General features: G+C 37.3%; 1 protein-coding gene across 5 annotated transcripts in view; it reads right to left on the bottom strand.

Moving 5' to 3' along the window:
* The window catches only part of FHIT (fragile histidine triad diadenosine triphosphatase), a 1,408,202-nt gene that overhangs the window by 1,027,801 nt on the left and 357,180 nt on the right, over positions 1–23,221 (bottom strand). For 4 of the 5 annotated variants that reach the window (XM_042929865.1, XM_042929861.1, XM_042929863.1 and 1 more), the window contains one exon: positions 15,440–15,489. The exons of the other annotated variant lie outside the window; for it this stretch is intronic. The gene's annotated coding sequence lies outside the window, so the exon portion shown is untranslated. The remainder of the gene's footprint in view (positions 1–15,439; positions 15,490–23,221) is intronic. 5 annotated transcript variants of the gene reach the window in all.

The following is a 23,221-nucleotide window of genomic DNA, read 5'->3' on the forward strand; positions in this document are numbered from 1 at the left end:
AGCCATAACAATTTAACTGTACCAACCACCTGGAGAGATGGTCTTCTCAAGTGCCAGACCAGATGAAGATATTGGCAATATATATAACAGACAGAATAAATCATCAGAATATATAAGGAGCTCCTAAAATCAAGAAAAAATGAATAAGCAAATAGAAAAAAACTAGTAGTTGAAAGAAGAAATCTCAATGGACAATGAATATTTAAAAAAGCAGCTCAGGCTCACTAGAAGAAAATACAAAATAAAATAATAGGTAGGATTCTATTTGTATTCTATCAAAGCAGCAAACATGAAAAAGATTGACAAAATTCAGTGTTGTCCAAAATACAGGAAAAAATACTTCATTGTTCTAGCTTACTTCTGGCAGAACCATGAGTTGGTATATCATTCTAGTGAGCAATTTTATCACATTTATCAAAAGCGATACTACACATATCCGATGGCATAGTGAATCTTCTTGCCAGGTATACTGGGCTCAAGAAACATATGCACAACGAGATATATACTAAAAAGATTACTGCAGTGGTTTTCCTTTTTTTTTTTTTTTTTTTTTTTTAAGTATAGCGAAACTTGGAAATGACCGAAAATCTGCCCTGAAATGGACATAGGTAAATAAAATTTATAAGATGGAGTATTATGCAGCTGTTAAAAGAAATCAACTGGTTATAAGCATCAATGCAGATAAGTTTTATAAATGATGTCATGTGAACAAAAACCAACGAGAAGGAAAATTTTAAACATGCAAACACAATAGTACGTTTTGGTGATGGATACATGTATATGTGTATAAAAACAACAAACTGGTTAAACACATCCCAAATCTGTAGTAGGGAATTTTGCACCAGAGAAAGTGGGAGGAAAAACAGAATATGCTAGTTAAGAGGGAATTTAATTTCTTCAATGATTTCCTTAAACAAACAAACAGTATCAATAATGACTAAACAGAAATGGATGCTCCTTTTCTGATAGCGGGATTATAGAGGTTTATTACACTACATTTTGTGGTTGGCTGTATTTTTAAATTTTTCTCAAAATAAAGAAAGGGAGAGGAGGGAGGGAGAGAGAGAGAAGGAGACACAAAGAAAGAGACAGAAGAGGGAAGGAAGGAGAGAAAAAGGAAGAAAGGAAGGAACCCTGTCACCAGTTCTAAAGTGCACTTAAACCGGTCACAGATGGCTGATTGTTTACGGATAAAACTCAAAACTATGTTTTAATAATCAGTGAGACTGATGGTGATTCCTCCCAGGTTGGCTCAGCTTGGAGGGCTGACTTTAAGTTCAGCCAGCAGAGGGAACCATCTGTCATTTGCAAAGACACAGAGCTCTGCCAGGGGAACAGCAACAGACCATCAGTAGCCATTATCTTCAGCACAGACCAGCACCTCTGGAACCACAGGGAAGAAGGAAACATGCATTTACAAAGTAAACTGAGAGCACGCCATGGACATCTTTTCACCCTTTCTCAAAGGCTCGTTGTAATTTTCTAGAATCAAGGGAACAATATACTTGATTAGTTCTCAGCAGACTTAGCAGTTTTGCTTTTCATATTTCTCTGTGAAGCAAGTCTGCCATTAACCTTCTATGTTCTATGTTCAGATTTTTCCCCCTCCAGAATGGAATTCGAGCTTGAAAAAAAGAGTTAGAGTTAGCTTTAAGACAGTTTTTGCTGCTATTAACCAAAAGATCCTCCTTAAGACAAGGAGGTCATTCTTTAAAGAAGCTAGAATGTTGCTTCTCTTCCTAGTGGGAGAATCCGTGGAGAGAGAAAGCTTGCAGAACAGTTCAGTAATCGTGAAAGCCCCAAAGGAAATGGTACTTCCTCGTGGGTCAATACTGTGTATTTTAAAATGCCTTATATGTACACTTACTTGAGAGACCTTAAGGCCTTAAAGAAGCAGTTAGCCAAACACTTAAAGGAAAAGCTGGCAATCCCCACATCTGTACCGAACGGACCGAGGAGGCAGACAGCACTAATACAGTGCCGCACTTACCTCAATAGCTTCACCCCATCGAGGTCCTAATATTTAAATAGTATCCTTTTTTGTGTGTCATCCTACAGGCGGGGTTGGAATTTAAAACAAACAAACAAGGTAGAAAGGGAAAGTTATGAATAAGTTACCAATGTAAATGTGCTATTTTTCTGCCTTTGAATTTGGGTGATGATAAACATGATTCCGCACATGGAAATTAGACTTTTCAGAGCTACTACACTGAATCATTTAATTTGTCTAACGACTTATAATAACGTGGCCACGCTGCACTGCAATAAACATTGGGTTTTCAAACCAACAAATGAAATATGTGATAACCCCTTCCAAATGGAACCGCAGCAAAGGGCATTCAGCAAGGGGGCTGCACACCACAGAGGGTGGGTAAAACAAACATCCTACACCAATCCTGTGAGAACAAAAGAAAGAATCATACAGCCTCTGGTTCTACAGTGTCTGTTCCCTTCTAGAAACACAGCTGAAACCTCACAATGAAATGGGGTGGGGGGGGGTGCGGATTGCTACTTTGGGTTGTCACAAAGTAACTTACCACACATTATTCAAGACACATGAGGACACCATCGCTTTGTGCTTCCAGGTCATTAACCTGAGGGAGCTTTAGCAAAATAGTACAGGGAGACGATTTTGCATAGTGGGTAAGAGTGTTTGAATCCTGGGCTTTACCAATCAAATAAGTGCATGACTCTATCCAAGTTCTCAGCCTTCACGCTCATTCTCCACAATGGTAAGAATGGGGATAATAATTTTGCCTTCCTCATAGAGTTATGAGGGGGACAATTTACGTAAAGGACCTGGGCATGGTTAGAATTCAGTAGAGTAGTTATCATTACTTGTATTTTACTCATCATCATTGTCATCATTATTCTTACATTAAACTGATCTACATTTTCATACATTATCCTCATTTTCATTCAAAGTTCATTAGAAGCACAAGGAATTTTTAACTTATATTCACTTAAAGAATTTACTGAGTATCTAATAAGTGTTAAGCACTATGCTAGGGTCTGGGGTACCAACGTGATCAAAATCAAGCCGTACCTATGACTCCTGGAGGCTGTGAGGGGAGCTGCACACAAGCCAAAGACCACCAGGAAGCCTATCTTTTCCAGTTGAGCCAACAGCTCTAAAGGAGAGGAGTAGATCATTCTAAGAGTTGCTAAAGCAAAAGGGGTTGACTTAACTGTGAGACTTGCAGAATGAGAAGGAGGTAAGTAAGGTCTGGAATGATGGCATTCTAGGGAGAGAGAACACAACATTCAAAGACAGAGTACATAGTGCATCTTCATTGTTAAAAGTTGCTGGGGCGCCTGGGTGGCTCAGTCGGTTAAGCAGCCAACTTCGGCTCAGGTCATGATCTCGTGGTCCGTGAGTTCGAGCCCTGCATCGGGCTCTGTGCTGACAGCTCAGAGCCTGGAGCCTGTTTCAGATTCTGTGTCTCCCTCTCTCTGACCCTCCCCCGTTCATGCTCTGTCTCTCTCTGTCTCAAAAATAAATAAACGTTAAAAAAAAAAAAATTTTTAAAAAAAAATAAATAAATAAATGTTAAAAAAAAAAGTTGGTGCAGGGGCACCTGGTGCAGGGGCACCTGGGTGGTTCAGTTGCTTGAGTGTCTGACTCTTGATTTCAGGTCAGGTCATGTGATTGAGCCCAGAGTTGGGCTCTGCCCCGCCCCTGAGTTAGGCTGAGTGTAGAGCCTGCTTAAGATTCTCTCTCTCTCTCTCTCTCTCTCTCTCTCTCTCTATCTCTCTGCTCCTTTCCCCCACTAGCATTCTCTCTCTCTCTCTCTCTCTCTTAAAAAAAATAAAAATAAAAAAGTTAATGCAAAACTCTGCATTGAATAGTTCAATTTAATAGACAACTATGTATCAAATACCCCTCATGAGCCAGGCCCTGTGCTGAGCCCTGGGATACAAGAGTAAGCAAAGCAGATATGGTCCATGTTCTCTGCCTCACCTCCCAGTACGTATTCCTTTGTTTAACAAATGCACTCAAATCAGCATTTGCAACCAAGAATTCTACCTTTAGCTTTAATCCCAAAGAGATTCCATGTGGAAAAACTGTAATGCTTTGTCTGGTCAGACAAGGTATGTTACATATAGCAAATAGTTCCCTTTTTTCTGCCTTAGGGGCCAGGAAACTTACAACAAATTTAGTTTGTTCCAAGGACCTACCAACTTCACTTAGTAGTAAAGATGGTGACATTTATGTTTTACAGTTAACTGTTCAATTGCTTGCACACTACCTTCAGTTTAGTAGACAGTTTCAAATTTTAGGGGGAGTTGGTCAAAGGGGAAAAGGAAAGGAAAGTAAACGAGGAACATAAGGGCAAGTTTCCTGAGGTCTGGGAACTGTCCAAAGCACCTTTTGAAATTTTCATGGTACCTAAAATAGATCCTGCATAAAATACCATCTCATTGCTGAATGGATAAATGAAGAATACAAACCTTTCCTAGATCAACTTGGATTCAGTTTGGAGGGTGGGAGGAGTGATATTCACTTATTTCTCCCTTATCTCCAGTTTGAGAGGAGAGCTCAATAAGTAGCTAAAACGTTTAGCATGATTATCGCTAAGAACAACTGTTGAGACCACAAGAAGAAACTGGTAAGAGAACTTGAAGATATCCTTAGTGATATATTTAAGAGAATGAGGTCCTCATAACAGAATGTTTCTCTTTCTTACTTGCATGCTAGCCAAAACAAGAGAAATGTCACGGTTCTCACTTATGTCTAAATAATGGGGAAAAATGTTTAGTTTCTTTATGACAAAATTATAATATATTTGCAATTCTATTTCCTGATGTTTTCTCAGTTATTTTGGAAAAGATCTGGTGGTCTTTTTATATCAAAACTCCAAATTGGGGAAATGAAACTGTAGTAATAATCTATGTGGTTAACCACCAGGAAGAAGGGTACAAATTTAAAAGAAGTTTAGAAGACACCTATTAGCGATTAGAGTACTGTAGACTTCTGCCTTGATCATGGCCAAATCGTTCCGATTCTCTCTCTCTCTCTCTCACACACACACACACACACACACACACGCAAAATTACATTTAAGGAGATATTACAACATTCCATCCTTGTCATTAGCTCAACATATTAATGAGGCTTTCTGAATTCATCTCCAACCACGAACTGGCTGTTGACATGATGTAACAGCAGTAAATCATATACAGTTTGCTTCAAGTACCTGGCAAATACCAGTTTCATAATGCTTCTATTCGTTGACAGGTGGAAAATTAAATCATTTCTGCATCCTCCTAAGATTAAATCATTTCTGTATTCCAAAGAAACACTTCAGTGCTCACCAGTACATCCCTGCCCCAACTAGTTGATAAACTGAAAAGAAGAGAATATTAAGGGATGGTGCTTGAGGAAATAGTTCAAAGGGGAAACTCAGAAAACGAGATTGTGAAGATGTATAATGAGATTTTTCAAAACGGCGCGGTGAGGGAAGGAAGGAGTTGCAGCTGAGTAACATATGTTTTTAAGAGGTAAGTTATTCCTTAAAGCAATTACCAAAATGTGAGAGTTCCTCTGGTGGTTCTCAACCTTACACTGGAAGAACTTCTTAGAATGCAAGACTAAGAGAGCCAATTACTTCAGCACCAAGCTACATCGTAAATCTCTGGATCTGGCAGTTCAAAAAAACTCTTGGAAAGTGTTCTTATAAAATCCTCACTAACAACTCTGACTTTATAAATGTAGACTCTAAAAGGATGAATGAAAACTAACCAATTAGATAGCAAAGTAGAGAAGAGAGAGCACTGAAGAAAAAGGCCTTCCAGACTTTCAGTTGTAGTTCTACCACTTAACTAGCTCTGAGAGTTAGATCCTATTTGTAATAAAAACCGCATCATTAAAAATTAACAATTACACTGCACTTAGTATGCCAAGGGCTTTCCACGCATTATCCAATGTAATCCTGGTAACAACCCATGAGGGAGAAACTCACCCGAGGCCTGGCTGGAGAAGGGGGTTGAGTGGCTTGTCCAGCGCCACCTGACTGCTCTGAGTGGTGGAGTCAGGATTCAAACACAAGATTCCCCAACCCCAGAGTCCAGCCCTCAACCATCCACTGGGCTGGACAGGTTCAATAACCTCTTAGAATTATCTAAAAGGCTTCTGAGGTGCTATTATTCTGAGTCAAGTTAGGATGGAGAATAGAAAAAGCTCAGGCTTTGAAGTGACTTCATGGCCTTGATTCTCAGATAACACTACTCCCTTACAGACCAGCTTAAGGATTAGAGATGATACGAGAGCCACTAGTCCACAGCAATAATAAAGATAGCCTTTACACAATGCCTGCTATGTGTCAGGCACTAAGCATTTTTCACACATTAAATCATGCAATCTTTACAATGACTTTAAAAATACTATTATTTATTTTTAGTCCCATTCCACAGATGAGGAAACAGAGGCAAAGAAAGTCTCTTGGCTTAAATCACAGACTTATTAAATTGCATATCTAGGGTTCCAATCCAAATAGACTGACTCACTCAACGAACCACGTACATTGGACACACTCCATGGATCTGTAACATGAAGGACCTTGGTTATTTCCTAAAGTCTATCAGTCTCATCCAGACTTTCAGATAAACTCAGGAGCACAAAACAATCCATATGTGTGTCCAGAAGGCCTGCCTACTTCTGGCTTCAGCAACTTCAGCAGGAACTAGCTAGAGAGAAATAAATTGCATAGATCATATATGTATGACTAGGACTTTCTTTTTTCTTAGTCTCCTAGCTGATTGCTTCCTTCGTTTTAATACCATGTTGCTTTAGGTTTCCTAATAAAAACACTGCGGTTCCATACAAGTTTTTCCTGCTTTCGATCTGAGAAAAATTCAGTCCCTTATTCATTTTTAAATTATTTTAATAATAGATTTTATTTAACCCAATATGTAAAAATATTATTTCAACATGTAATAAAAATTAACAAGATACTTTACATTTTTTAATATGAAGTATTCAAAATTCTGAGTGTGGTTTACATTTACAGCCCATCTCAAATCAGACTAACCACATTTCAATGCCCAGGAGTCACATGTTGCTAGTGGCGACCATATTGAATGACACAGGCCTGGCGTGATTGACTTGAAGCATGCCCTGGTCATTGGTATTTCTAGGTCTGCTTCCTTGGGCAGGTCAAATTCCCCAGAAAAGTGTCTTCCAATCCCCTGCCTCAGTTTTATAAACCTGGCTGCCTATGAATCCAGGATCTAAGTTGGAAAGAGTGAGAGCCCCATTATGGGGACTTTCGTGGCATACCCCTGTTTTCACCATCAAACCCCTGTCCTCAGCTCTACCCAATAAAGGATGTCTGGGATGTTTCCAGTTTTGGGCTATTACAAATAAAGCTGTCATGAACATTTGTGTACAGGTTTTTGTGTGAACATAAATTTTCATCTCCTTGGGATAAGTGCCCAAGAGTATGGGAAGTGTATGTTTGGTTTTGTAAAAAACTGCCAAACCATTTTCCGTTCTATTTCCCACCAGCAATACATGAGTAATCCAGTTTCTCTGCATCCTCACCAGCACTTGGTGTTATCATTAGCACGATACACTTATCAGAATGGCTAAAATAAAAAAATAATGGTAACACCAAGTGCTGGTGAGGATGCTGAATAAGTATATGGCGATATATCATTATGGTTCTAATGGGCATTTCCCAGATGGCTAATAACGTTGAACATCTTTTAATGTGCTTAGTTGCTGTCTGTATAACCTCTTCAGTGAAATGCCTAGGGCTTTTGCTCATTTTTTCATTGGATAGTTTGTTTTTATACTGTTAAGTTTGAAAGGTCTCTGAGTATTCTGGACACTAGTGCTTTGTCAGAAATGTGGTTTTCAAATATTTTTTCCCAGTCTGTAACTTGTCTTTTCATTCTCTTAACAGTGTCTTTAACAGAGAAAAAGTATTAATTCTAATGAAGTCCAATATGTCATTTGTTTCCCTTTCGTGTATTGTGTTTTGTGTCAAGTCTAACAGCTCTTTGCCTAGCCCTAGATCCCAAAGATTTTCTCTTACATTTTCTTCTGTGTTACAGTTTTATGGGATTTTTTTTCTATATTTAGTCCATGATACATTTTGAGTTAATTTTTATATAAGGTATGAGATTTCATTTTAGGCCCATTTTTTGCCAACTGCTCTAGGGTCATTTATTGAAAAGGTTCTCTCTTCTCCATTGAGGGAAATTGCACATTTGTCAAAAATCAGTTGGGCACATTCATTTAGATATATTTTTGGGGTTCCCTACCCTGATCTATTGATGTATGTGCATAGCACTCCATGAATAGCCACATAACAGCTGTCCTATAGGCTTTGAAATTGGGTAGACTATTCCTCCCATGCTATTCTTCTTCTCCAATATTGTTCCTTTGTCTCCATATAAATTTTAGAATAATCTTGTCTACATTTAAAAAAAATCATGATGTGATTTTGGTAGGAACTGCATCAAACCTGTCTATCAATATGGGGAGAACTGGTATCCTTACTATGCTGGGACTTCCAAATCATGAACACTGTATGTTTCTCCACGTATTTCAATTTTCTTTGATTTCTTTCTTTTGTATTAGGTCATTTTCAGTATGTAAGTTCTGTAAATGTTTTATTATATTTATACCTAAGAATTTAATAATTGTTACTTACTATAAATTGTATTCTTTTTTAAAAAAATTTTTATTTTAAGTAATGCCTGCACCTAATGTGGGGCTTGAACTCATGACTTCAAGTCAAGAGTCGCATGCTCCTGTGACTGAGCCAGCCAGGCAGCCCCCTCAGTTGTATTCTTAATTATAGTGTCTACATGTTCATTGCTAGTATACATAAATACAACTGATACTTAAAATGTATCTTATATTCTACAACCTGTTGAACTCACATATTAGTTTTAAGAGGTTTTATTTTTATTTTTTTAGATCATTTAGAATTTTCCAAGTAGAAAATCATGTCATCAGCAGTAGCAGGTTTTCTTTCTTCTTTTCTGTCTGTGTGCCTTTTATTTCCTTTATTGCCTTCCTGCATTGACTAGAAATCCCTGCACTTTGTTGAAAAGGACTGGCAAAAATAGACATCCTTGCCTTACCTCCTGACTTGGGGAAAAGCATTCAGTCTTTCATCATTAAGTATAATGTTAGCTGTGGGCAATTTAAAAAGATGTTCTTTATCAAGTTGAGGAAGTCTCCCTCTGTTCCTATTTTTCTGAGAGTTTTTATTATATGTCAGTATTGAATTTTGTCAAATCCTTTTTCTGCATCAAGATAAAATCATGTGATTTTTTTTTCCTCTTTTGTGTGGTTAATTAAATTGATTAGCTTTTTAATGTCAAACCAGCCTTGTATCCCTGAAATAGAGCCCATGGTTATCATGTATACTTTTTTAATGAATTCTATTTGCTAATATGTTGTTAAGAATTTGGGGGTTTATAAATGTAAGGGTTATTGATCTATAGTTTTCTTTTTTATATTGTTTCTGCCTGACTTTGGTATCTAGATAATGGTAGCTTCATAAAATAAACTATACCCTCTTCTATTTCCTAGAAGAGTCTTTGTAGAATTGATGCTAATTCGTCTTTAAATGTTTGGTAGAATTCTCCAGCAAAATCATCTGGACCTGAGATATATTTGGGGGGGGGGGGGGCAGTTAAAATTACTTCAATTTCCTTAATAGTTAAAAGACTATTCAAACTATTTCATACTAGGTAAACTGTGAGATTGAGAAAGGGATTTATTTTTTTCTAAGTTGTCAAATTTATGTGTGTAGAATTGTTCATAACATTCCTTTACTATCCTTTTGATAGGTGCAGGGTCTATTGTGTTTCATTTCTGAGACTGGTATTATAAGTCTTCTGTCCCTTTTTTCTATGTCAGTCTTCCTAGTTGTTTGCCAATTTTATTAATTTCTTTGAAGAAACAGCTGCTCCCGCTTTCTTTTAATTAATACATGTATTACAGGTATATCTCTTCCTTCCTTTTACTTCTAATCTGCCTCTATGGTTATATTTGAAGGGAGTTTCTTATAGACAGTATATAGTTGGGTCGTGTTTTTTTAAACAACTCTGCCAGTCTGCTACAAGTGGAGTATTCAGACCACTTAACTTTAATATAATTATTGATATTTTATGTCCTAGCCTAGCATTTTATTTTTGTTTGTTTGCTGTTTCCTCTCTGGTTTTTGTGTTTCTGTTTTTGTTTTCCTGCCTTCTGGTAGGTTATTCGAATTGTTTTTTTTTTTTTTTTTGAATTCTATTTTGATATACCTAAAGTGTTTTTGAATACATCTCCTTGTAGAACTTTTTTGCTCTATGTATTATATATTCATAACTTATAAATATAAAATAACTGGTGGAATTTTATCAATCTAAATAAAATATAGAAACCTGGCCTCCTTTTATGTCCCTTTACGCTCCCCATTTATAATTCTCTTATTAAATATTTCAATCATTTGCATCCACATCAGAAACTACTATAATTTTTGCTTCAATCTTTAAATATAATTTAGAAATTTCAAGAATAAAAGGTAAGCCTAATGTATTTATCAATATTTTTGCTTACTGTGTTTTTTCTTCCTTCCTGTGTTCCAAGGATACATTTTTTAAAAAATCATTTTCCTTCTGTTAGCCATTCTTTTAGAGTAGCTCTGTTGGTCACAAATTCTCTTGGTTTTCCTTCATCTGAAAAAAAAATCTTGGCTTCCCTTTCATTCCTAAAGGATGTTTTCACTGGTTATAGCATTCTGAGTTAACTCTGGGTTGACTATCATTTTCATTCAGTACTTGAAAGCCTTAAGTTCCTAAGTCTTAGCAGAAATTCAGAAATAAGACAGGTAGAGGGGTGCCTAGGTGGCTCAGTCAGTTGAGCGTCTGACTTTTGCTCAAGTCATGATCTCACAGTTCATGAGTTCAAGCTCCACATAGGGCTGGCTGCTGTCAGCACAGAGCCTGCTTTGGATCCTCTGTCTCCCTCTCTCTCTCTGCCCTTCCCCTGCTTGCGCTCTCTCTCTCAAAAATAAATAAACATTAAAACAAAATAAGACATGTAGAAAAAGCTAAAAATATATATACATAATAAACTGGATCCTGTTGAGTTGAACCATCACGAGGCTATAAGGAACTCTGATTCTGGCAGGAGGAATAGCCATGTAATAATAATTACGTGTTTAAGTACAAAAATCCAAGTATGTAATCGTCACGGTGCTGACGCACAGAGAGTGAGCTGTACTGCTTGGGAGAATCGGCAGAAGCTTCTCAGAGATCTGTGAGCTGAATTCTAAAGGTTCAATAGTTAAAGGAGTTTCCAAGGAGAGGGGGAAGCATGTGCAAAAGCCCTAAGAGAAGAGAACATGGCATGTTTGGGACATGATATGAAGTAATACCAGACTGAAGTACAGAACATTTCTAGGCATAAGGGGAGAAGATGGAAACACAGGTAAGGGGGTGCAGGAGGCCTTCATCCTCTCCTAAGGAGTTTAAACTTCATCCCAGGTACCCCCAAAGAACTGCAAAATAGATGAAACTGGTGAATATAATATTCAAACAATGACAGCTAGTAGGACACACTTTTAAATGTAGCTTTTCAATGACTCATTATCTTTATTCTCCTATATATCAAAACTTAGTTTCTGTACTGGTAGGAAGGAAGTGTTAACAGCCAATAAAATTAGAAGACTCAGCTGAGTCCCTGCCTCTCGCAGTCTATTGTAAACACACTCCATCCTTCCTGTGGAATGATTTCAGGGTCTCTGCAATGGGTGAGGGAAGGAGCATGGCAGGAGTCAATGGCTAGATGGCAGCATGTTAAGTGAGGTGTTTCAGCTTTCCTGTAGCTTTGAATTCTCCAGATTTTGTCAGTTTTTGTCAAATGTATTTTGCATTATTTACTAAATAAAAATTTCTAACGGCTGAAAAAGAAATATCAGGTTTGGGTACACCATGTCAAAATTATGCTCTGAGCTCCAGAAATGTCCACAGGACCTTCAGAGAGAAATATCCCTATCCCTCACAACCATTTATCATGTTGACCCCTTTCCCCGCAACATACCCCTCTCCCACCCACTATGAGCATCTACATTATGTTCTAGAATCTAGATGGAAGTCTGTTTGGGTTTCATATAGATGGGTATCACTGATTATAACTAGTATCACATTTTCAGTAAAAATTAATTTCAGCAAGCGTATAGAAATAAAAAGCAGAATAAAATTTAAAAACCTCTATGCATGGGGTGCCTATGTGGCTCAGTCGGTTGAGCACCTGACTTCGGCTCAGGTTACGATCTCTCAGTTCCTGGGGTTAGGGCTCCATGTCGGGCTCTGTGCTGACAGCTCAGAGCCTGGAGTCTGCTTTGGATTCTGTGTCTCCCTCTCTCTCTTTCTCTGCCCCTCCCTTACTTGCATTCTCTCTCTCTCTTCTCTCAAAAAATAAAAATTAAAAAAATTTTGTTAATAAAAAATAAAAAGAAATAAAAACCTCCATGTGCAACATGAGTGCCTATTTGGGCACAGTGTTATTTCCTATTCAGTCCAAATCATTTTTAAAAGTCATATTTATTGCTACCGAATTGTATATTAAAAACGCTTACAATGGAAAATTTTGTGTTATTTATATTTTTGCACAATAAAAAAAAATTGTCAAAGTTAAACAAAAAAGAAGAAGAGAAAAGAAATGAGTGCCACATCCATGCCGCTTCTCAAAGGCAGACATTGGCCATGCCTTGGAAACAAGGAAGGTAAGACACACTGGGTAGTTGATCTAATTCAGAGCTGGTGGTGAGGGGTCTTCAGTTGCATTAGGAGCTCCATAGCATTCAATCTCCTTTTAAAGGAAAGAAATCTGCAAGCCTGATGGACTTGAAAGAAATGTCACCTTTTTAGAACAGAAAAAGAGCATATGAAAGTTTCCCATTGAAAATGAAGAAGTGAACTGGAACAGTAACAGACAGGGAGCAAGGAACCAAACATCGTCAACCTGTTTAGCTCATGCACATCAGAATGTGAAGACATTTGCTTGCATTCCTTTGCCACCGAAGATAATTTTCTTTTAATTCCCATTTCTTTTATGGTGTGTGTGTTGTTTTGTTTTCTCTCTGTGGCTACTGTTCTAAAGTAAGTTAACTGTATGAGTATAAACTGGGATCTGTATATGTTCCAGTCCCATACCCTTTGGTGAACTTGACAATTTGAATGGATCAGGCTTCCAAAAGTGGAAAATTATTCCCACAAAATTACTACCTTGTGAGAAAATGTCCCTTCTGAAAACACTTTCTAGTCTTGATAAGAACTAAAATACCTTCCTATCTGAAGGCATGTTAATTAAATTTAAAAGATTATTATGTCAAGGGAGAATAACACTAATCAACCTGGGAATCTGCTTTTCTCAAATATTTTGAGAGCCGGTATTTATTTAGAACTTATCTGTATGCTTCCCTCCATTCTCTACACAGTGTTTTATTTCTCCCCAGGTCCTTCTTGACATCTTTTTCCACACTGCCTTGAAGCCTTTCTCATCCAGTTACACAACAAACTATATCTGAATTATGTTCAAATAAGCAGGGAGACTGGCATCTTCTGTAGAAAATATATGGGCTATCAGAAGTGATGTCCTGAATTGTTGCCTCGTCATGACATTACTTTAATGAAGGCACTATTTCATATATGTAATAAACAATATGGTGTCTAATAGATTTGTATAAAGTGCCTAAAATTAAGCAAGCACAATTATATGAGTTAGTATCATATTATCATGCAGCACTACATTTGATAATTAAAAAAACAAATGAAAAGCCAGCCCACTGTCTTCATTGAAACTGTCAGTTGCAGATTTTTACTTTAAACTCTACTGGTCATTACTCTACCCTCTTCTGTGTTGGGTCATTATTTTATCTAGGAAACTCCAAACCCATTTTTTCATCCATACATACTACATGGAACCTTAGATTCTCCTAATGACCCAACAGATTTTTGGACAGTTAACTATCCTACTGTAACTGGTCTTGTTTAGAAGAAATGAAAGTTAAGATTGTGGCGGTAAAGGACAAGCTGTCAACCCATTAAATAAATTCCTGTTGAAAAGTTACTAAATGCACTGAGTATTAACATAATTTATTAGAACAATTAGAACACATCCTTGTTGTCTTTTAATTAGATTATTCCTTGTTCTGATAATTACACTAGACAAGGAAGAATAATAGTTTCAGGATTCTAAGATCATCTGTAGACTATGTGGAAAGAGAATGATCAATAATGCTAATCTACTAGAACACTTAAATTTCCAGAAAGAGATCTTTTATCATGAGCAATCCTTTGTATAATCAGCATTATTTCTCAACGTCTATGATAATCCTTCCCAAAGTTTAAAAGTAAAGATGCTAGACAAATAACATTTATTGCACTGTTGAAAACCCAGTCAGGCTGGGCCACCTCTGGCCTCTACTGGCTCAGACATTGCTTCACTCTCTTGCAAAATGCCAACAAATAACCACAAATGAAGGATTTAAGATTCCATGCAGAGCAGCACGGCCAGGAGTCTGAATATCTAACAGAGAAAAGACATGATTTTTAAGTTCTGATCCTAAGAGAGGAGTCATAAACTTCCCAATTTAAAAATATATTCAAATAGATGAAAATTTCTCATAAATGAGAGTTAATCTGAATATAAAACTGGTGACATTTCCATACATGAAGATATTATTTGCAGAAATTAATGTGGAGGCATCTGTATGACAGGGAATATAGCTGGGCTTGCAGAAGTGGACCAAGGCCTTTACATATGAGTGGTATTACTATCTCTGGTTTTAAAAGTTTTAGAAACCACAGAGAATTCAAAAGCTCCAAGGTTCCTCTCATGCCCTATGCAACTGTCACCAAGCATGCTAGGAAATCCTAGAGAGCAGCTCCCAAGACTTCAAGGATTCAGAGTCTTTCTAAAAAGTCAGGAGTTGGCATATGCTATCCTCTAGGATAACCCTACAGTTGAGCGGGATGATGCTGGGATACACAGAGTTGACACCAGTGAATCTGAAGGTCTCTGTAATAAGGGGCAACACAAATTTCCCACCAGCAGCTTGGATTATAGGAATCTCAGCCCCACTGTTGACCGAGTCTGCCCTAGTCAATGCAAAGTCATAATGAGACCATGTCTAGACAGTATTGATCTCCCACCAGAGAAAAAAATAATTCAGAATGTGACTTCTCTTCTAGCTTGGCCCATATAACACCCAAATCAGGAGTTTTCATTCATACACTGTGAGTATTCTCCATAACCAAAGTCATTTTATCAACTAGGCAGTCAATGACACACATAAGCTTCTTTTCAAGGTATATATGAAATTTTTGATATTTGAAGTCTTTCATATTCAAATGGCAAATAAGAAAGTTGCTTAAACCTATTAAAAAATCTAGAGACATCAAATGAGTTTTTATGTGTCTTTTTTACCTTGCCAGGCAAAGGAGACAGGCGTTTAAAAAAATGAGCGTCCACACAACCTGAAAGAATGAAAACTCAAATTAACATGTATTAAATATCTAGAGAAGTCATTAGCTTAAGTCATCTGAATGATTTTCCATGCAGTCTGGTAGTGTAAGAGCAGAAGAACATCGCTATAACCCAGTTGTCCATTCCAGCTGGGAAGACCTGTTTCCCCATTGACGCACCTCTTTAAATTGTCAGGGGTGCTACTAAGAACTTAAGTTCCCCACTACTCTGCTCTCCAGACTAGAGAAGTCTATGGGGCAGAATACTATCTTAGAGGCACCAGAGATTTTCATTTGAGTGCCCAGTGGTCAAGCATTCCAAAGCCAGGCTGAGTATTGGCTCTGCTCCCAGAGAGTCAGGGAGGAAGGAAATATGATATAAAACACAAACGGAGGGTTGATGGGGGGGTGGGAGGGAGGAGAGGGTGGGTGATGGGTATTGAGGAGGGCACCTGTTGGAATGAGCACTGGGTGTTGTATGGAAACCAATTTGACAATAAATTTCATATTTTAAACAAACAAACAAACAAACACTAGTAGGAATGGAGTTAAAAAGCTCCCCAGGCAGTGTGATAGTAAGCTAGGACTGGGAAACTCCAGCTAAAAAGGGGAGCCAGAGAGAATTCTCTCTGACTTGGGGGCTGAACTAAAACCATGGCTTTGAGGTATTCAGGTGATGCCACAGCCACAGGGAAGAAAGCCTTATAAGGTGGATTTTTTTTGCCTCATTGAAGGAAAATGAAGCAACCATTTCATTATTTTAAAATAGTATCAAGGTACAAATCTATCCAATAGAAGAATATTAAATAAAAACAATCCACAGGGAGATTTCTACCATTATAAATAGTTCCTTATAAATGCCACCCAGAGATAAAATTATCATTTCTGTGTTCCCAACCAAAATAAGTCTGCAAGTCTGGGAAATACTTTGCCCTCTAAAGCAACCAGAAGAAAGTCCCTTCAGTCTACGAGTTCTTGTCCTACTGGGTATTGAACCCTTTGAACATTCACTCCCCAAACTGAAATTCAAAAGGCCAACTAATAGCTAGATAACTGGGTAACTATGGATAACTAGAAACCTTAACTATTTATAGCACTACTTCCCCAAATGGTCTGTATATAATTTCTTGCAAGCTTAGTAAAAATCCTACACTTGTCTGAAATGAAATGAAGGGAAACCAATAATGAACTTCCTTTTCTCTGTGTTAACGAAAAACATAACCATGCCATGAAAAGCAAGAGAGACACAGTATTCATCCTTTTCTTCTCATCCAAGGAAGGTAACATTATGAGGGTTCTAATTTAGAGTACACCACTATAGCAGATTTCTAGGACATAAAGTTAAGTTTATAGTCTACCTCAATCCTAACACACTGGGGTTAAGGTAAGTATCTATACATTTCTCTAGTTATCAAGAGAGAGAGATAGTGGTAAAATAAATAAATAAAACTTGGATACACATTTAAAAGATGTGCTGCTTATTTCAAAATAAGGCAAGAACAATTGCAATTTAGGATGCTGTGTTGAAGAAACTTAACTCTCTTTAACAAAAAATGTACACTAGCAAATACTTAAAAAACACATACACACACAAAGCTAGGCTATAACATTTGGTAGAATCTTATTTACCATTCTGATTTGGCTAAATGTTAAAGTAGCCAAACATAATAGGAAAAAATTTCCCTATTGATTAGGTAATTGATTTGAAATATTTATGAACTTAGTTGAAGTATAAGTAGTAAGTTCCAGAAACAAGAAATAAATCACATGTATCCACAAAGAGGAATGAATGTGTTCTGTGCAATCTTGGGGAATAGATTTTTTAAGGCACTTCATAAAATCATTGACTCTGGAGCAGGAAAAAAACTTACATATATCAACCCAGAGAATTCTTATTCCTGCCTTCACAGCAAGAGCCCAAAAATAAAAGTTATTTCCTAAGACTTCCTCAGAATGTGATTCAATGTATTGTCTATTTAAATAAATGTTTTCTGCCATTTAAAGTCATGTGGCAATTTTTTTTCCCAATGACTAACCAAATATGCCTATTCTATCAATCAGTTACTTCTTTTCATTCTTAATATTTTTAGTATTTGTTTATTTTTGAGAGACACAGAGAGAGAGAGCATGAGCAGGGGTGGGTCGGGCAGAGAGAGAGGGGACACAGAATCTAAAGCAGGCTCCAGGCTCTGAGCTGTCAGCACAGAGCCTAACATGGGACTCGAACCCACAAACCATGAGATCATGACCTGAGCCGAAGTCAGGCATTTAACTGACTATGCCACCCAGGTGCCCCTCAATCAGTTCTTTCTTAAAGCTGCAAATGAAGACAGAGGGATAGCTCTTAGGTGCCATCCTCTCTCGTAAAAATCACACCTCAGCTATTTCTTTTCAAAAGTGATCAATCATACCTGTGACTATCTTCCAAAGATAGCTGAAGTTTTCCTGAATCTTACAAACTGAGTGCAAGAGCTAGAAAATGTCTTTCCAGGATGCATATGGAGGAAAGGAAGTCGTGCCATTTCTCTTAATTTATTTCTGAATTCCGCTTGGTCTTCATTAGTGCTACAGAATTGCCTTATTATTCAATGTCCTCAGTGACCCCCTGATCATTTTTCCCTGAGGGTGCATATTTGTTCACTAACTATATTACAATTTTGTGATCTGCTGGATTTTCTCTGATATTCTACTCTACATCTGTCCGAAATTAATGAATTCCATTCTTCTTGGCTTCTACTCCTCCTGTTTATTAAATTCACTCTGAACATGGAGTTTATTTTCAAAGGAATTAATAATTCTTTATTCTCAGCTTGGTATTAACAATGAATTTAATATGCATTGTATTTAATCAATTTTTTTAAGCACACTGAAGACAAATTTAGTTACAATGTTAGTGTTCCAAACCTTCCATTCCCCCAGAAAAGAAATTTATTTTGCTTGGCCTTTCCCTTCACTCCTTTTCTAGGAGAACTATTAATTTTTGTGATGCAGAATTATGTGATTGATAACAAAAACAGAACTGGAAGATTGGGATGAAAATGAGAGGGAAAAAAAAGCCTAAGTCTGCAGCCTTAATAGATATAGTATAGCTATGAAAGTGAAGGGACAAAAAAAAGAAAGTACTGGCCCCTGAGTAGTATAAAGTGAAAGATCACTAGAAAGAGAAGAATGGAAGGGGATTTTAAGAATCATTGCCATGTGCAGGGAACTCAGTGACTCCAACAAAAATAACAACATTGGTGGTAGAGGAATCCCAGAAGAAGAAGAGAGAGAAAATTCATTTGAAGAAATAATAACTGAAAAATTCCATTATCAGGACATCCAAATCCAGGAGGCATGGAGAACTCCCATCAAAATCAACAAAAGTAGGCCAACACCAAGGCATATTGTAATTAAGCTTGCAAAATATAGTGATAAAGTAAAAATGCTAAAAGTAAGGAGACAAAAGAAGTCTTTGACTTGCAAGAGAAAACCCAAAAGTGTAGCTACATATCTCTCAGAAGAAAGTTGGCAAGTGAGGAAGGAGTGGCATGATATATTCAACATGCTGAACGGGAAAAATCTGCAGCCAAGAATGCTCTATCCAGCAAGGCTGTCATTCAGAATCGAAAGAGAGATAGTTTCCCAGACAAACAAAAACTAAAGGAGTTTGTGACCACTAAACCAGTCTTGCCAGAAATATTAAAAGAGACCCTTTGAATGGAAAGGAAAGACCAAAAGTGACAAAGATAAGATAGTAACAGAGAAAATCCCTAGAAACAATGACCAAACAAGAAATAAAATGGCACTAAATACATATCTATCAATAATTACTCTGAATATAAATGGACTAAATGCTCCAATCAAGAGATATAATGTGTCAGAATGGATAAAAAAACAAAACAAAACAAAACAAAAACAAGACCCACTTATATGTTGCCTACAAGAAACTCATTTCAGACCTTAAGACACCTGTAAATTGAAACTCAGGGAATGGTAACATTTATCATGCAAATGGTTGTCAAAAGAAAGCCAGAGTAGCCATATTTACATCAGACAAACTAGATTTTTTTTTAATTTTTTAAATGTTTATTTATCTTTGAGAGAGACAGAGACAGAGCATGAGTCAGGGAGGGGCAGAGAGAGAGAGAGAAAGACTGGGGGAGAGAGAGAGAGAGAGAGAGAAAGAGAGACAGAGTCTGAAGCAGGCTCCAGGCTCTGAGCTGCCATCACAGAACCCGATGTGGGGATTGAACTCACAGACCATGAGATCATGACCTGAGCCAAAGTCAGATGCTTAACCAACTGAGCCGCCCAAGCACCCCCAGACAAAGTAGGTTTTAAAACAAAGACTGTTACAAGAGATGAAGAAGGGCACTGTATCATAATAAAGAGGACAACCCACCAAGAAGCTCTAACAATTGTAAATATTTATGCCCTCAACACAGAAGTGCCCAAATATATAAAACCATTAATAACAAACATAAAGGAACGAAGTGATAATAATACAATAATAGTAGGAGACTTTAACACCTCACTTACATCAGTGGACAGATAATCTAAGCAGAAAATCAACAAGGAAACAATGGCTTTGAGTGACACACCGGACCAGGTAGACTGAACAGGTATATTCAGAACATTCCATCCTAAATCAGCAGAATACACATTCTTTCCAAGTGCATATGGTACATTCTCCAGAACAGATCACACACTAGGTCACAAATCAGGCCTCAACAAGTACAATAAGACTGAGATCATACCATACTTATTTTCTGACCACAATGCTATGAAACTTGAAGTCAACCACAAGAAAAAACTTGGAAAGACCACAAATACACGGAGGTTAAACAACATGCTACCAAACAATGAATGGGTCAACCAGGAAATCAAAGAAGAAGTTAAAAACACACATGGAAACAAGTGAAAATGATAACACAATGGTCCAAAACCTTTGGGATGCAGCAAAAACAGTCCTAAGATGGAAGTATATTGCAATAAAGGTCTACCTCAAGAAGCAAGAAAAATCTCAAATGACCCAACCTTACACTTAAAGAAACTAGAAAAAGAACACATGAAATCGAAAGCCAGCAGAAGAAAGGAAATAATAAAGAACAGAGCAGAAACAAATGATATAGAAACTAAAAACAAAACAAAAACAAAACAAAACAATAAGACAGATTAATGAAACCAGGAGCTGGTTTAAAAAAAAATAGCTGTGCAATGAATAAAATAATTTTCAAAGTTCTTAAAGAGACATAAGTAAAATTTAGAAATATTTTTCGATAATTTGCTATCTTAAGACTGAACCACATGTGGCCCCAGCACTTATGTACGTGACACAAATATCATCCAATGCTGATGTTTATTCATTTACATCTGAACTTTGGTTTCCTTTAAATGCCATAAACACAGACCAGAAACAAACTGAATCATCCCAGAAATTTTCAAGAGCCCTCACATTGCTTTAAATGAAATTCCATTAGTTAATTCACAGGTCAAAGTTTGGGACAACCTCAGAAACTACTTGAGTAATTAATAAATTTATATGGCAACATACTGAAAATAAAAGTATCGATCTGTTAGTGTCAAATACCAAAAAAGACACAGCGCTAGGCAACAGTTGCTACTTTGTAATGCAGTTTTAAACTATTGGCAATGTATCTGAAACAAGCATATAAGAAGAAAATTAAGGAACAGCCTTGTAACTTATATGATAAGCATCTCGCAGAAGATTTTGAGGCAGGTGATAAGCACTTAATGGCTTTAGTGCTTTGCTCTAAAGATCACCCAGCAAAATATGGGCATAACCTCCACTGGAATGTGGGGGCTTTTTATGTCTTTTTTTAGTTGAGTTATATTATTAAAAATCAATACAGCATAACATGGTAATTACATTCTTAAAGAAGTACATAAAATAAAAAGAAGAACTTTAACTAAATTAAAAGTTTATCACCCTCAGACCAATATGTTATATATTTGTAAATTAAACCTGTCACCAATAAAGATGTACCATATAGCGAGGGTATGCATAAAAGAATGAGATAGAATGGAGGATTCAGGAACATATATTACATATATAGTAAATAAAAACTCCAAGGCATTCTCAAGGATCTAAGCAGCCTATACACCAATACAGTAAAATCGTATCTTCAGGGACACTTGAGTTCTATAGCTAGGGCCTAACGCAAATGTTGCATATAGTCAAACTTAACACCGAAGATCATTTTAAAACCTGTAGGGTATGAATTCTGTTGCTTTGTTTATTCAAGACCGATGGTACATATCTGAGAACAAACAACTGAGCTAGAAGGAAGCAAAGGAAAAGCTGACCTACAGATATCTGGGTACTCAAACCACCCAGTCTTTAAGAAACTACCAAATCTCCCCCAATGAGTCCTTACCAGATAAGTGGTGAAGTATAAACTTGTAAACCCTCCAGCAGGATTTATTCCACTGTTGTAACATGAAATTTTTATAACTTTAATATGTTAATAGATATATTTGCATTGTTAAGATTAAATATCATAATATATATACTGGGGCACCTGGGTGGCTCAGTCGGTTAAGCACCCGACTTCAGCTCATGTCATGATCTTGCTGTGAGTTCCAGCCCTGCATCAGGCTGTGTGCTGACAGCTCAGAGCCTGGAGTCTGCTTCAGATTCTGTGTTTCCCTCTCTCTCTGCCCTCCCCCACTCACGCTCTGTCTTTCTCTCTCTCTCTGTCTCTCAAAAATGAATAAATGTTAAAAAAATTTAAATAATGTAATATATATGAAGGCACCAGATACAGATACTGGCACAGGGCAGATATTCGGTAGATATGCTGGATTTTAATCTAAGTCTCGTTTCATTGGACCCATCAACACACTGCTCTTTGAAATCTTGTAGAGAAGATCATGATAACTGTTTCTGTTCTTTTCAAGCTGGCATGTCCATCTAGCTGGGGCACCATGAGGAACAGCCATCACCTGCATACTTTAGGCATTGAATAGAAGCGAGTTTACCCTGGTGCTGAGTTTTGAGTGGATATAAGGTGAATCCAGTGCCCACAGAAAGCACATCTTTATGCTTGGGTCACATCTAAACAGACTGGCTCCTGAATGGGCCTGCTCTTTCCAAAGCCAAAACATGGCACATTGGCCCAAACTATAAGGCTATCAAACCAGGAGGGTCCATTTCTTTTCCAAAAAAGAAATTCCAAAAAGGCATTCCTTGAAAGCCCCATAAAATTCATTTATTCATACCTTACATAATGTATGTATACATGGGTCCCCTTTACTGGAACTTAATAGCAATGGGATGCCACAAAAATCTAGAAATTGTAATTCTTTTTTCCTTCCTTATCCTCCCCCCCCCCCGCCCCCGTTCCTTCTTTTCCTCCTTCAAGTTTCTGCCTATAGTAAAACCCCAGCAAGAAGGAAAGTCAAATGGATTTTCCTACTAGTGGACATTTTTGTGATATACTCATTTTTGTCCTCGTATGAACTTCCTCCAGGGTGCTCCTTTATGGGAATAAGGTATGCCAAATGAAATAGAGGACTCGAGGCACAATTTTATCCTTGACATATGAAGAGAGAATATTTTTCTCCTGGATTTATGATGTAATGCAACTCAGCCACTTTCTTTTCATCTTTTCCCTCGTTTGCACTTCCTGAATATTGCTGTACACCATCATCACCATCATCATGAATTTATAAAGTGCCTATGGCTGTGGCCTCTAGGCAGCTCCTAAATGATCTAATCCAGATATCATTGTCTTCGGCT

This window comes from Panthera leo, chromosome A2 (assembly GCF_018350215.1).
Source record: "Panthera leo isolate Ple1 chromosome A2, P.leo_Ple1_pat1.1, whole genome shotgun sequence".
NCBI lineage: Eukaryota > Metazoa > Chordata > Mammalia > Carnivora > Felidae > Panthera > Panthera leo.